The sequence below is a fragment of the Lutra lutra genome, chromosome 6, assembly GCF_902655055.1.
Source record: "Lutra lutra chromosome 6, mLutLut1.2, whole genome shotgun sequence".
Classification (NCBI taxonomy): domain Eukaryota; kingdom Metazoa; phylum Chordata; class Mammalia; order Carnivora; family Mustelidae; genus Lutra; species Lutra lutra.
This window is the reverse complement of record NC_062283.1, coordinates 82172764-82187089: the sequence shown is the minus strand read 5'-3', so window position 1 is coordinate 82187089 and position 14326 is coordinate 82172764. Positions and strand designations below refer to the sequence as shown.

The 14326-nt window shown below is 37.9% G+C and overlaps 1 protein-coding gene across 2 annotated transcripts in view; it reads left to right on the top strand.

Annotated features, from left to right (window-relative positions):
- The window catches only part of SAMD3 (sterile alpha motif domain containing 3), a 59288-nt gene that overhangs the window by 37876 nt on the left and 7086 nt on the right, over positions 1-14326 (top strand). The gene's annotated exons all lie outside the window — the stretch shown is intronic.

The following is a 14326-nucleotide window of genomic DNA, read 5'->3' as shown; positions in this document are numbered from 1 at the left end:
CCGGTTGAGACTTGATTTAGGACCAAGAATGTGATCTATTCTGGAGAATGTTCCATGTGCACTAGAGAAGAATGTGTATTCTGTTGCTTTGGGATGAAATGTTCTGAATATATCTGTGATGTCCATCTGGTCCAGTGTGTCATTTAAGGCCTTGATTTCCTTGTTGATTTTTTGCTTGGATGATCTGTCCATTTCAGTGAGGGGAGTGTTAAAATCCCCTACTATTATTGTATTCTTGTCGATGTGTTTCTTTGATTTTGTTATTAATTGGTTTATATAGTTGGCTGCTCCCACATTAGGGGCATAGATATTTAAAATTGTTAGATCTTCTTGTTGGACAGTTCCTTTGAGTATGATATAGTGTCCTTCCTCATCTCTTATTATAGTCTTTGGCTTAAAATCTAATTGATCTGATATAAGGATTGCCACTCCTGCTTTCTTCTGATGTCCATTAGCATGGTAAATTCTTTTCCACCCCCTCACTTTAAACCTGGAGGTGTCTTCGGGTTTAAGATGAGTTTCTTGTAGGCAACATATAGATGGGTTTTGTTTTTTTATCCATTCTGATACCCTGTGTCTTTTGATTGGGGCATTTAGCCCATTAACATTCAGGGTAAGTATTGAGAGATATGAATTTAGTACCATTGTATTGCCTGTAAGTTGACTGTTATTGTATATTGTCTCTGTTTCTTTCTGATCTACTACTTTTAGGGTCTCTGTTTGCTTAGAGGACCCCTTTCAATATTTCCTGTAGAGCTGGTTTGGTATTTGCAAATTCTTTCAGTTTTTGTTTGTCCTGGAAGCTTTTAATCTCTCCTTCTATTTTCAATGATAGCCTAGCTGGATATAGTATTCTTGGCTGCATGTTTTTCTCATTTAGTACTCTGAATATATCATGCCAGCTCTTTCTGACCTGCCAGGTCTCTGTGGATAAGTCTGTTGCCAATCTAATATTTTTACCATTGTACGTTACAGACTTCTTTTCCCGGGCTGCTTTCAGGATCTTTTCTTTGTCACTAAGACTTGTAAATTTTACTATTAGGTGACGGGGTGTGGACCTATTCTTATTGATTTTGAGAGGGGTTCTCTGAACCTCCTGAATTTTGATGCTTGTTCCCTTTGCCATATTGGGGAAATTCTCTCCAATAATTCTCTCCAATATACCTTCTGCTCCCCTCTCTGTTTCCTCTTCTTCTGGAATCCCAATTATTCTAATGTTGTTTTGTCTTATGGTGTCACTTATCTCTCGAATTCTCCCCTCGTGGTCCAGTAGCTGTTTGTCCCTCTTTTGCTCAGCTTCTTTATTCTCTGTCATTTGGTCTTCTATATCGCTAATTCTTTCTTCTGCCTCATTTATCCTAGCAGTCAGAACCTCCATTTTTGTTTGCACCTCATTAATAGCTTTTTTGATTTCAACTTGGTTAGATTTTAGTTCTTTTATTTCTCCAGAAAGGGCTTTTATATCTCCCGAGAGGGTTGCTTTAATATCTTCCATGCCTTTTTCGAGCCTGGCTAGAACCTTGAGAATCGTCATTCTGAACTCTATATCTGACATATTACCAATGTCTGTATTGATTAGGTCCCTAGCCTTTGGTACTGCCTCTTGCTCTTTTTTTTGTTGTGAATTTTTCCGCCTTGTCATTTTGTCCAGATAAGAGTTTATGAAGGAGCAAGTAAAATACTAAAAGGGTGGCAACAACCCCAGAAAATATGCTTTAGCCAAATCAGAAGAGATCCCGAATTGTGAGGGGGGAGAAAGGGGATAAAAAGGGGTTCGGAAAGAAAGAAAAAAAAAAAGAAACTATTAAAAAAAAGAAAGCTGATAAAGAAAAAATATAAAAAAAATATATATATATTAGATAAACTATTTAAAAAACGTTAAAAAAGAAAATGGTAAAAGTTAAAAAAATTTAGCAGAAGAAGAGAAAAAGAAAAGAAAATTGAAAAAGAAAAAAAAAATAAATTAACTGCAAGGCTAAAAAATCATGGGGAGAAAGCCATGAGTTCCGTGCTTTGCTTTCTTCTCCTCTGGAATTCCGCCGCTCTCCTTGGTATTGAAACTGCACTCCTTGGTAGGTGAACTTGGTCCTGGCTGAGTTTCCCGTTGATCTTCTGGGGGAGGGGCCTGTTGTAGTGATTCTCAAGTGTCTTTGCCCCAGGCGGAGTTGCACTGCCCTTACCCGGGGTCACGCTGAATAATCCGCTCGGGTTTGCTTTCAGGAGTTTTTGTTCCCTGAGCGCTTTCCGTAGAGTTCCGGAGGACAGGAATGAAGATGGCGGCCTCCCTGTCTCCGGCCCGGAGGAGCGAGAGCCCGGGGCCCCACTCCTCAGTGCGCCCTCAGAGAACAGCGCCCAATGACTCCCGTCACCCTGGCCTCCGGCCGCGCTCCGAGCTGACCGAGCCTGCGACCGGTTCAAGGCAACCCCGAGCTGAGAGTCACTCCTCGGCTCTGTCTCTGTAGCCGGCTTCCCCGTTCTAATACCCGGTAAGCTCTGCGACACTCAGACACCCCCGATCCTTCTGCGACCCTGCGGGACCTGAGGCCGCGCTGACCCCGCCTGGGCTTCACCCCAGTTAAGCCTCTGGAGCGATGTCCCTCAGCGGAACAGACTTTTAAAAGTCCTGATTTTGCTCCGTTGCTCCGCTGCTCGCCGGGAGCCGGCCCCTCCCCCCGCGGTCTATCTTCCCGTCGCTTTGGATTCACTTCTCCGCCAGTCCTACCTTTCAGAAAGTGGTTGATTTTCTGTTTCTAGAGTTGCTGTTCTTCTTCTCTTTGATCTCCCGTTGGATTTGTAGGTGTTTGTAATCTTTAGATAAGCTATCTAGCTGATCTCCCGCTACTTGAAGTAGTCTCAGCCTGCTACTTCTCCGCCATCTTGACTCCTCTCCCAGTCGAGAGACTTTTAATATGATCTTTAAGTGCATAGATTGTTTTATCACTTAATTTGCTTATGTTTAGTTTCTTTTTGAGTTTTCAACAAATGACTTAATTTCTTTTTTTAATAAATGACTTAATCTATAAATCAGTTTCTTCAAAACTGCCTTTAAAGATTTTATTTATTTATTTATTTGACAGAGAGAAATCACAAGTAGGCAGAGAGGCAGGTAGAGAGAGAGGAGGAAGCAGGCTCCCTGCTGAGCAGAAAGCCCGATGTGGGGCTCGATCCCAGGACCTGGGATCATGACCTGAGCCGAAGGCAGAGGCTTAACCCACTGAGCCACCCAGGCGCCCCCAAAACTGCCTTTAATACCATCTTCTCAGAGGTCTTCTTTTAATGATGTATTTATTATATCCAGTTCGGTGTCTCTACAATCCATTTTGTCTTCTCCAGAAATAACAGTTGTTCTAGTCTTCTAGTTCCTTATTTATCCTCTGCTTAGAGGTTCTGTTCATTATTGAAAGTGGGGTATTCAAGTCTCCAAATACTATTATTATTGAACTGTTTCTTTCTCCTTTTAATTCTGTTTTTGCCACATGAGTTTTGGGACTCTGTTGTTAGGTGTATGTAAATTGATATTATTATATCTTCTTGAGGGATTGGTTCTCTTTCATTATAAAATATTTTCCTTTGTCTCTAGGATAATGTTTTGTTTTAAAGTTTATTTAGTCTGATATTATAGTATAGCTATTCTCTCTCTCTTTTGGTTTCTGTTTGCATGCTATATCTTTGCCCATCTTTTTTTGCCTTTAAACAATTTGGGTCTGAATCTAAAGTGTGTCTCCAGTAGACAGCATATATTTGGATCATTTGTGTAATCTATTCTGCCAATTATTAAATATAATTACTTATAAATTAGAATTTATGTTTCCTATTTATTTGTTTTTTATTCACTTTTTGTTTATTCTTTAATTACTGCCTTCTTTTGTGTGTGATTTTTTTTATTTTCTAGTGTACTAATTCAATTTCACTTATTGTTTCTTTTAGTATAAATACATTTTTAGTTAATCCCTTAGTGGTTGCCCTGAAAATTAGAACTAACATCTTAATTTTTAAAGATCTAGCTTGAATTAATATCAATTTAATTACAATAGAATACAAAACCTTTGTCCCTATATAATTCTATCCCTTTCCCCTTTTGTGCTGTTATTGTCACATAAATCACATTTTATATACTGTATGACATCAACACAGATTTATAATTATTGCTTCATGCAACTGTCTTTAAAATATGATGGAAAAAAAGTTACAAACAGAAAATACATTTATGCTGTCTTTTATATATACCTATGTAATGACCTATACCAGGGCTCTATTTTTTTCCTGTGGATTTGAGTCACAGTCAGATGTCCTTCTATCTATTTGCAAGCGACCAAGTATCTCAGTTTTTATTTATTTGGGAATGTCTTAAATTGCTCTTTCATATTTGAAAAGTGTTTTGCTGAATATAGAATTCATTTTGTTCATTGTTCTCTGGCTTGAGAATTGGGAGTTCTGATATCTCAGTTAAATGGTTTTGGCTGCAGTGGACAGACGACCTTGTCTAAAACTGGTCTAAATTATAAGGAGAACTTTGCTCTCACATTACAAGAAACTTAGGGATAGAGGACTGAGAACATTATAGCTCCTCACCAATTTAATCATCTTGTTTCCTTATGACAATCAGTGGGATTGTTACTTCTCCACTATCTTGAAGTTAGATGTGGCCTTAAGACTGACTTTACCCGGGGCACCTGGGTGGCTCAGTGGGTTAAGCCTCTGCCTTCGGCTCAGGTCATGATCCCAGGGTCCTGGGATCGAGCCCCACATTGGGCTCTCTGCTCTGCAGGGAGCCTGCTTCCTCCTCTCTCTCTCTCTGCCTGCCTCTCTGCCTACTTGTGATCTCTGTCTGTCAAATAAATAAATAAAATCTTTAAAAAAAAAAAAAAAAAGACTGACTTTACCCAAGAAATGTGAGCAGAAGTGCCATGTACGTTGGTCATCCAGTGTGCAAGACCCCATCTTCCCCCGTTCTTTATCAGTGATGCCTAACAACATTGCAGTTGGTGGAGTCAGGTCCCTGGGTGAGGAGGACGAGGACCTGGGCCCCAAGATGGGCACGTCACATGAGCTACAAATAAATTTTCATTGCTCTAAGGTTTGGGGGTTGTCAGGTACAGCAGCATAATTTTGCCTATTCTGAGTGATACCAGGGGATCCCAGTACAGTATTTCAGGCTTTAGATCCACACCTCAGTCATTCGCTTTGTGTTGGCTCCATGAAGTTACAGAGGCATTTTTTAGGGTCTCGCTGATCTGCCATCCTTAGCCCAGGGATTTCATAGTCTGTATTTTTGTTCTCTATCTGGATTGGGGAGCTCTAGGAAAAGTATTACCATATATGATAATCAAAATGCTTACAACAGAGAGAAACTTTATTTTGCTTTATGTAAAAAATACCTAGTTTTCATTTTTTCAGCGAATCCATTTGGAGATTCTTTCTAGTTCTCAGGATGGAGCAGATCATGTCCATTGTAACCTTAGTTAAGGACATTTCTCAGAGTCTGAAACATGGCAAAAACAAAACTAATACCTTGTCCCATCTGATGTGAACTATCCTATCAGACATGTGGTGACAGTTTCTTTCAAGAGATTAACTTGTGTTTTTAAAAAAAACAACAATAAAAACCTCTACCTAATGTCCAAGACAGTGATGCAGACATTCAATAAACCTTAAAGGTTGTTCTTATATTCCCAAATCCTCCAAACATTTGCTAAGTAAATAGATAAATCTGCCAGGTGCTAAATTACTAAGCTGACTTAGTAATTGATTTGTTTCTATCTTACAACATCTTCTTTTCCTTAGTAATATGATTCATTTCTTAAAACATCTTCTTTTCCTCCCTGTTGGGTATCCTGTACCTCCTAACTTTGAAAGTCATGCAGTAGTCTTGTGTGTGAGCTTTCCTTTGCTTAGAAGTGAAGTGGAATCAAAAGTTATGCAAAAACTGCTGAAAGGCCAAATGCCTAAGAATATCTTGTAGGTTTCTTTGGATTTCTTTTATGGCATTTACCATTTGCTTCTTACTGCACCTGACACATAATGATTTATTGAATAAATACTAATCATTTTTATAGGCTTTTGAACAGCTGTTTCTCTCATGGTGCAGAACTGAAGAAAAATGTTGAGTTAATTGCATTCGGGATATAATGCAATGACTGCCATCCGCAGGGGGCACATGCGCTGATGCGTGAAGTTTTACAAGTCAGCTGTGCTCTTAGAACCCTGGGCCAAGTGGCTGCCATTTCCCTGATGACTGACTGAGCCACACACCTGAATGCTAAGCAAAGAGACTTTTCAAGTTACATAGAGGAACATCATTTCCACAGTCCTTGTGATGACCATGGCATTGAAAACAGGGATGATTGGAATGTGATATGTAGAAAACCCTAGCCCCTAACATAGCACTGTCCAGCAGAAATAGAAGACGGACCACATGTGTAATTTGAAATTCTCCTGTAGCCACGTTTAAAAAAATAAAGAAAAGTAAAAAGAAGCAGGTGGAATTATTATATTAGTATGTTTTATGTAACCCAGTAGATCCACAAAACTATCACTTCAACATTCAGTCATTATGAAAAATTGTTAATGAGGAGTTTTATTTTTATTTTTACTTTGTGGTATACTAAGTCTTTGAAAGTCTGCATTTTCAAAGCCTACATCTCAGTGTGGACTAGCCACAGTTCAAGTGTTCAGTTGCCTCCTGTGGCCACCAGACTAGGTGACTCCAAGAAACACACCCGTCTAGGAATTAGAAGGTGAGATGACACTCTCTTGGAAATACTGTAGTTGGCTGGGAGCATGACCAATTATCTGCTGATGATGTTCAGAGCTCCAGACCCTGAATCTTAGGTTCAAGACCTTTCCATCTGGCCTTTAAAGTAGATTTTTAAGGATATACATATAAGAATTATTAAATTGACACAACTAGACACCTTCTTTGTAAACTTATTCAGATTGTAGGATGCCGAGCAACATTGTGTTCAATAAAAAAAGTCAGGGTGAGTTTTTATTCATCTCTGTGCGGGAAATAGTTATAACTATTTTGAACCATGCTGTGTCTTACTATATCAAAAGCAGTCTCAATTTTCTGTTCAAATCTCACTTAGAAAGAGTGTCCTCCTTATTTCTCTCTCTCTCTTTTTTTTTAAGATTTTATTTATTTATTTGACAGGCAGAGATCACAAGTAGGCAGAGAGGCAGGCAGAAAGAGAGAGAGAAGCAGGCTTCCTGCTGAGCAGAGGGCCCAAAGCGGGGCTCGATCCCAGGACCCTGAGATCATGACCTGAGTCGAAGGCAGAGGCTTTAACCCACTGAGCCACCCAGGCACCCTGTCCTCCTTATTTCTGTTCCAGCCGTGGGCTTAGATGACTGTGCTCTCTGCTACTTTACCCAAGTCCCCCAGAGCTGCAGGGCACGGTGCTGTTGGAGCCAAGGGCCCACTCTCTGTTACCAGCACTCGTGTGGTCAAGGAGGTGTGGCCTAAGCTCATTTTGGATCATACCCATTTTGGATCCAACTCAAATTAATGTTCTTGTTCATTTATTCTGATTCCTTTGAAGTCACAGATCCTACAGATGACTCCTACACTGCCCTTCATCGTGTCTATTCGTTGGGATTCCTTGGCTAGGTGTGATCTGTTCCCTGCTTCACGGTTTCTTCTTTCCATTACTTCTTGAGTATGTTTCCCTCCACCTCCCCGCCCCAACATCTTTATTGCTGAGACAGACACGTAGCAGCCAACTCTGCTGCTGCTCTGTAAGATTCAGGCTTCTCTCATCCCCCGGTTCCCTCTTGTCAATGCGTACTGCTAAGGAAACCAGCCTGTCGGAATAAGGCCATCCATCGTTTTGGAGAAGTCGGGGTTACGCTAAGACTGGAAGCCCTGCACCTGGCCATCTCCGTGCTCGAGAAAGTCACTTCCCCTTTGAAAGTCTCAAATTGCTCATCAGTAAAGTGAGAAGCACAGGCCAGACACTGTCCAAGTTCCTTCTGGCTCTAACGATACATGAATCATTAAAAGGTGAGAATTTGAAATTCTGAAGCAGCCTGCTATTCCTTTGAATACAGTACTTCAATCTAAGATAGGATTTTCTGACATTATGTTGGTCCAATCAGGTAGAAGCTTTCCAGAAACTCTGCTTTCTGTGACATTTCATGAATTGGCTGGGGGTGTTAGGGGAAGCCATTCATTATGTGTATACTTGTCTATAAATGTCAATAGTACCAATTTTAGAACTCCCACTACAGTACAATAAAATGAAAGCTGTTTATAATTACAAACATTCCCTTTCCTTTTTAAAAATTAAGATTTTCCTTTTTATCAAAAAACTTCTCATTATATACATTTGAGACTTACAAAAGAATCCTATATGTATAATTTATGAGACAAAGGAAACACCGTGAGCCTCACATTCAGCTTTAAAATCGGAACACTGTCCATACCTTTGTGTCTGCCCATCTTTCACTGCCCTGTACTCTGAATTTTGGGTTTCTCATTCACCTGTTTTTGAAACATATGAATTTGCCACATGTGTGAGGTGACTTATTTAGTTTTGCTTGTTTTTGCGGTTTATGTGATGATACACAGTATGTCAACGATGACTTTTTTTCTCACTCAATATATTGACTCTGGGATTCACCCAGGCTCAGTTCAGTTGTGTTATTCATTTGTTTTTATATTGGCTTAAAATCTACTGTGACAGGAAAACACAGTTTATTTGGATAATCTTTTATTGGCAGACATTTGCCTGGTTTCTAGTTTTTGTCTCTGTGAGCTATGCTGCTGTGATCGTTCCTTTTGTATATCTTGGTGTCTATGTGCAAGTTCTTTCCAAGGGTATACGTGTAGGAGTGGAATTGCTGGCACATATTCAACTGTATTAGACAATGCCAATTGTTCTCCTGGTTGCTACAGACATTTAAACTCACTGAACTGAGTTTAAACTGCCACACCCCCAAGTAAGATACCATTTTGATCAGATATCAAGATAACTCCCTCCCACCTCAAGTAAGATACCAATAGGTTGGGAGTAAAATGTTACTTGTTCCTATTTTCATTTTAATCGCTTATGAGCTTTATCATCTTTTTCATATTTATGAAATACTCAAGTTTTCTTCTCTGTAAAATGCCCAGTCATGTCTTTTACCTATTTTTCTGAGGTTGCCCCTTTTTCTTATTTATTTGTAAGAATTCTTTATATATTCTGTATTCTACTCCACCGGTTTTATCATTGTAAGTATCTTCTAGTTTGTGCCTTGCCTTTTGAATTTCTTTATGAAAGCTGTTGACTGAAAGTTTGTAATTTCAATGTAGTTAGATTTATTAGTCATTTCTCTTATGATTAGTACTTTTAGGAACCTCTTTCCTACCTTGAAATGATAAGAATTATTTTTATGTATATATTTATTTTTTTTTAAGATTTTATTTATTTATTTGACAGACAGATCACAAGTAGGCAGAGAGGCAGGCAGAGAGAAAGGAAGGGAAGCAGGCTCCCCGCTGAGCAGAGAGCCCAATGTGGGGCTTGATCCCAGGACCCTGGGATCATGACCTGAGCTGAAGGCAGCGGCTTTAACCCACTGAGCCACCCAGGCGCCCCAATGTATATATTTAAATTTAAAGATCTGCCTTAACATTTAACTACTTAAGCCATGTGTAGTTTACTTTTGTATAAGGTGTGTGGTATAGATCTGTTTTCTTTTTTCCCATATGGCTAGACAGTTTTCTGTACCTTTTGTAAAACAGTCCTCTTTCCCAGGCATTTGTATTGTCATCTCTGTTCTTTCCAGAGATCTGTGTCTAGAAGCTCTGCCATGTTGCCCTAGTAATATTATCTATCCCCACATGAATATCAACTTTCCCTATTTACATATTACATAGTTGTAAACGTCTTGATAGTTTCCAGTATCTATCACTAACTAATTGTTATTTTTTTAAGAGTGCCTTGGTTATCCTTGGGCTTTTTAATCTTTCATGTGAATTTCAGAATCATCTTGTTGAATTCTTAAAACATGAATTTTTGGTTTTTGATAGATTTAGAATTTGATAAAAATATTATTGAATCTATATCTCCATTTGAAGGAAGGCGATACTTCCTTATGATACTGAATTTTTCTAACAGTGAATATGGTAGATCTATTAATTTGTCTCATTAGTATTTTCTAATAATTTTATAATTTTCTCCATAAAGGACCTACATATCTATTATTAGTTGTATTCCCAGGTGCTTTTTACTTTTTGTTGCAACTGTAAAAAAATTACATATTCTGTTTGTTAACAAATTTTTAATATTTATCTTACATTCAGTTGTTTGTAAAACTCTCTCTCCAACTCTAATAAATTATATGTACATCATTTTGAGCTTTTCTCTTAATAATCAGATCACATCAACTATGAAAGAGGACAGTTTGTTTCTATCTTTCCAATTTCCATGCCTTTTGTTTCTCTTTCTTATCTTACTACTCTGGGTAAGATCTCTAGTAAAAGACTGAATAAGAGTATAGCAGAGCAGCATTGTCTTGTTTCTGATTTTAAGGAAAATTCTTTTAAAATTTCAACATTTAAAATGTTAGTTCTAAGTTTCTGGTAGATAACTTTATAAGTTTCAAAAATTCCTCTTTTTATTTTGATGAACATTTTTTCCTTTAATTTTAAAGGGATGTTGAATTTTATACATATTTTTTCAAGTTGAATTTTATACATATTTTTTTCTGCATTATTTCAAATGTGGTCATTTAAAAAAAACTTTGGTTAATGCAGTATATGGTATTTATGCATATTTAGATAATCCAGGTTAATTACAGAACTGTTCATATGTCAGAATTCTCAAAACCTATTTATTTTTGTTTCTATCACAGTGACCCTAAAATTCAGATTTCAGAGATGCCTGCGTGGCTCAGTCTGTTGAGCATCCAACTCTTGATTTTGGCTCAGGTCATGAAATTGGGGTTGTGGGATCGAGTCCTGCATTGGGCTCCCAGGGAGGGAGTCTGTTTCCCTTTCTCTCTCTGCCTGTTTCCTCTGCTCATGCTCTCTAAAATAAAAAATCTTTTAAAAAAATTCAGATTTCAGTATGAAAGGTATGTGAAATGTAATGGGTAAATCAATCATATTTCCCTTTAGTTTTCTATAGTTCCTTTAGTAATGTCAGACCATTGTTGCGTTTCTGGGATAAGCTTGAGTTAGTTGTTCTTTGTTCTCTTTATAATTTTGTTCATGAATGAGACTGACTTGTAATTTTCCTCTTACAGTGTTCTTTCAGGTTTGGGGAGTCTTAGAATAGGTTGGAATCCTTCATAGAATTCCTTTTTCCCCCCACCCTCCTGACCCCGACTTCCTTATACAATTTGCATAAATTTGGAACACTCTGTTTTGAAAGTTTAGTAGAATTTGTCTATAAAACTTCCAGGTCTTGGCATATCCCTTGTGGAAAAACTTATTTTCTATTTATATTTATGTAAGATTATGGGGTTTTATTAGTCTGTTGGTAAGTTATCCTTTTCTAGAGATTTGATCACTTGGTCTGTCTTGCTAGTCATCCTACCTTCATAGAAAGTGGATCTACCTGAAGCTCTCTCATGTTCTTGAAAAGCCCTTATGTAGGAACAAATTAGGCCTATTTTTTTTTTTTCATTTTTTATAAATGACATCTGCTCATATTCTGGTCAGCTAAACAGTTTGCCAACTTGTTAACTCAAGTGCAGTTCTGCTGAGTATCCCCTCAACAAATTTTTCTTTCTTTCTTCTTTCTTTTTCTCTTTCTTTCTTTCTTTCTTGTGGCAGGAGGCAGTTTGTTGTTTGTTTAGTTATTGTTTTAAAATATTTTATTTACTTTTTAATATTTTTTAAAGATTTTATTTACTTATTTGAGAAAGAGAGAGAGCACAAGCGGGTGAGAGGCAGAGGGAGAAGCAGACTCCCCACTGAGCAGGAAGCCTGACATGGGACTCAATCACAGGACTCTAGGATCATGACCTGAGCTGAAGCCAGATACCCAACTGACTGAGCCACCCAGGTGCCCCTTAAATATTTTACTTAAATTCTAGTTAGTTAACATACAGTGCAATATTAGTTTCAGGAGTAGAATTCATTGATTCTTCACTTACATACAACAGCCAGTGCTCATCCTAAGTGCCCTCCTTAATACCATCACCCATCTATCCCATCCTCCACCCATCTCCTTCCATCAACCCTCAATTTGTCTCCACCTTTAAGAGTTTCTTTTATGGTTTACCTTTCTCTCTTCTTTTCCCCCTCCCATATGTTCATCTGTTTCTTAAATTTCATGTGAGTGAAATCATATAGTATTTGTCTTTCTATGAATGACTTATTTCACTTAACATGATACACTCTAGCTCTACTCGTTTCTTTGCAGATGGTAAGATTTTCAAAAAGATTTTTTTAAAAACTGAGTAATATTCACATATATATTCCCATTTATATTCATACTACACACACACACACACACACACACACACACACACCCCACCACCACCACCACCACCACCACCACCACATCATCTTTATCCATTCATTTGTCAATGGATATTTGGGCTCTTTCCATAGTTTGGCTATTGTTGATAATGCTGCTGTAAACATCGTTGTGCATATATCTCTTCAAATCTGTATTTTTGTATCCTTTGGATAAATAACTGGTGCTGCAATTGCTACATTGTAGGGTCGCTCTATTTTTACCTTTATGGGGCACCTCCATACTGTTTTCCAGAGTGGCTGCATCAGTTTGCATTCCCACCAACAGTTAAGAGGGTTCCCCTTTTCTCCAAATTCTCACCAACACCTGTTTTTTCTAGTGGTGTTAATTTTGGCCATTCTGACAGGTGTGAGGTAGCATTTCATCCTGGTTTCGATTTGTATTTCCTTGATGATGAGTGAGGTTGAGCATCTTTTTATGTGTCTGTTAGCCGTTTGGATATCTTCTTTGGAAAAGTTTCTATTCATGTCTTCTGCCCATTTCTTAACTGGGTTATTTGTTTTTTGGATGTTGAGTTTGGTAAGTTCTTTATAGGTTTTGGATACTAGCCCTTAAATGATATGTCATTTTCAAATATCTTCTCCCACTGCATAAGCTGCCTTTTAGTTTTGTTGTTTCCTTCATGGTGCAGAAATTTTTATTTTGATGAAGTACCAATAGTTAATTTTTGCTTGTGTTTTCCCTTGATTCCAGGGACATGTCTAGTAAGAAGTTGGTATGACAGAGGTCAAAGTTGCTATGGAAGGTCATATGCTACCTATGTTGTCCTCTTGGATTTTGATAGTTTCCTGTTTCCATATCATGTTTTGGATTTTGATAGTATCCTATTTCCATATCATGTTTAGGTCTTTCATCCATTTTGAATTGTTTTTGTGTATGGTGTAAGAAGGTGGTCCAGTTTCATTCTTCTGCATCTTGCTGTCCAGTTTTCCCAACACCCATTTGTTGAAGGACTGTTTGTTTTTTTTTCCCCGATTGGATATTCTTTCCCACTTTGTCAAAGATTAGTAGACCATGTACTTGTGGGTCCATTTCTGGGATTTCTATTCTGTTCCATTTATCTATTTGTCTGTTTTTGTGCCAGTACTATACTGTCTTGATGACTATAGCTTTGTAATATAGCTTGAAGTCCAGAATCATGATGCCCCCAGCTCTGCTTTTCTTTTTCAGGATTGTGTGAGCTATTCAGGGTCTTACAGATTTTAGGATTATTTGTTCTAGTTCTGTGAAAAAGGCTGGTGGTATTTTGATAAGGATTGCATTAAATGTGTAGATCACTTTGGGTAGTACAGACATTTTAACAATGTTAGTTCTTCCAACCTATGAACGTGGACTGTTTTTCCATTTCTTTGTGTCCTCCCCAATTTCCTTTATACGTGTTCTAAGGTTTCAGAGCATAGAACTTTGATCTCTTTGATTAGGTTTATTCCTAGGTATCTTATTGTTCTTGGTGCAGTTGTGAATGGCATCAATTCCCTGATTTCTTTTTCTGCTGCTTCATTATTGGTATATAGAAATACAACAGATTATTGTATGTTGATTTTATATCCTACAACTTTGTTGAATTCATATATTAGTTTTAGCAGTATTTTGGTGGAGTCTTTCAGATTTTCTGCATAGAGTATCATGTCATCTGCAAATAGTGAAAGTTTTGAATTCTTCTTTGACAATTTGGATGCCTTTTATTTCTTTTTGTTTTCTGATTGCTCCTCAACAAAATTTTCTAGAAACACTTGCTTTTCTGGCTACTCAAACTGATCATCTTGGATTTTTAATATGCTAGGTATTTCCTAGTCATCCACCCCACCCAATGTACTCAAATTTATAGTAAATATAATTGACAGTTTGATGAC